Genomic DNA, 366 nt, shown 5'->3' with positions numbered 1-366 from the left:
TCATGTGTATTTTCTTCATGTTAGCCGCATGTTGGAATAGAGGAAACTGGTCCATTTACTGTTAACTGTGCACACATTATTGCATGAATTTGTGTATGTTTCACAAGACATGTTGTTCGGTGCAACATGCGTGGTACAGAAAGACCGACTGGGAAGGTGAAGGCTGACAATACATTTTATTTTTATTTGTAAGTCAATTTCAAGACCCTTAAAGACAGATCAATCAAACACATGAAATAGGGGGACTAAAATACTGGGCAGGAAAGCTAAGGTACAGACCACCTATATGAGAAAAAAATACTTGCTAATGTGCTCCCTCAATGTACTAATCTTTTCCCTTAATGTACGAAGAAGCACCCCGAGTTT

The sequence above is a fragment of the Hippichthys cyanospilos genome, chromosome 2, assembly GCF_059441005.1.
Source record: "Hippichthys cyanospilos isolate Australia breed blue-spotted pipefish chromosome 2, RoL_Hcya_1.0, whole genome shotgun sequence".
Taxonomy (NCBI): domain Eukaryota; kingdom Metazoa; phylum Chordata; class Actinopteri; order Syngnathiformes; family Syngnathidae; genus Hippichthys; species Hippichthys cyanospilos.
Note: the sequence above shows the minus strand (reverse complement) of the source record.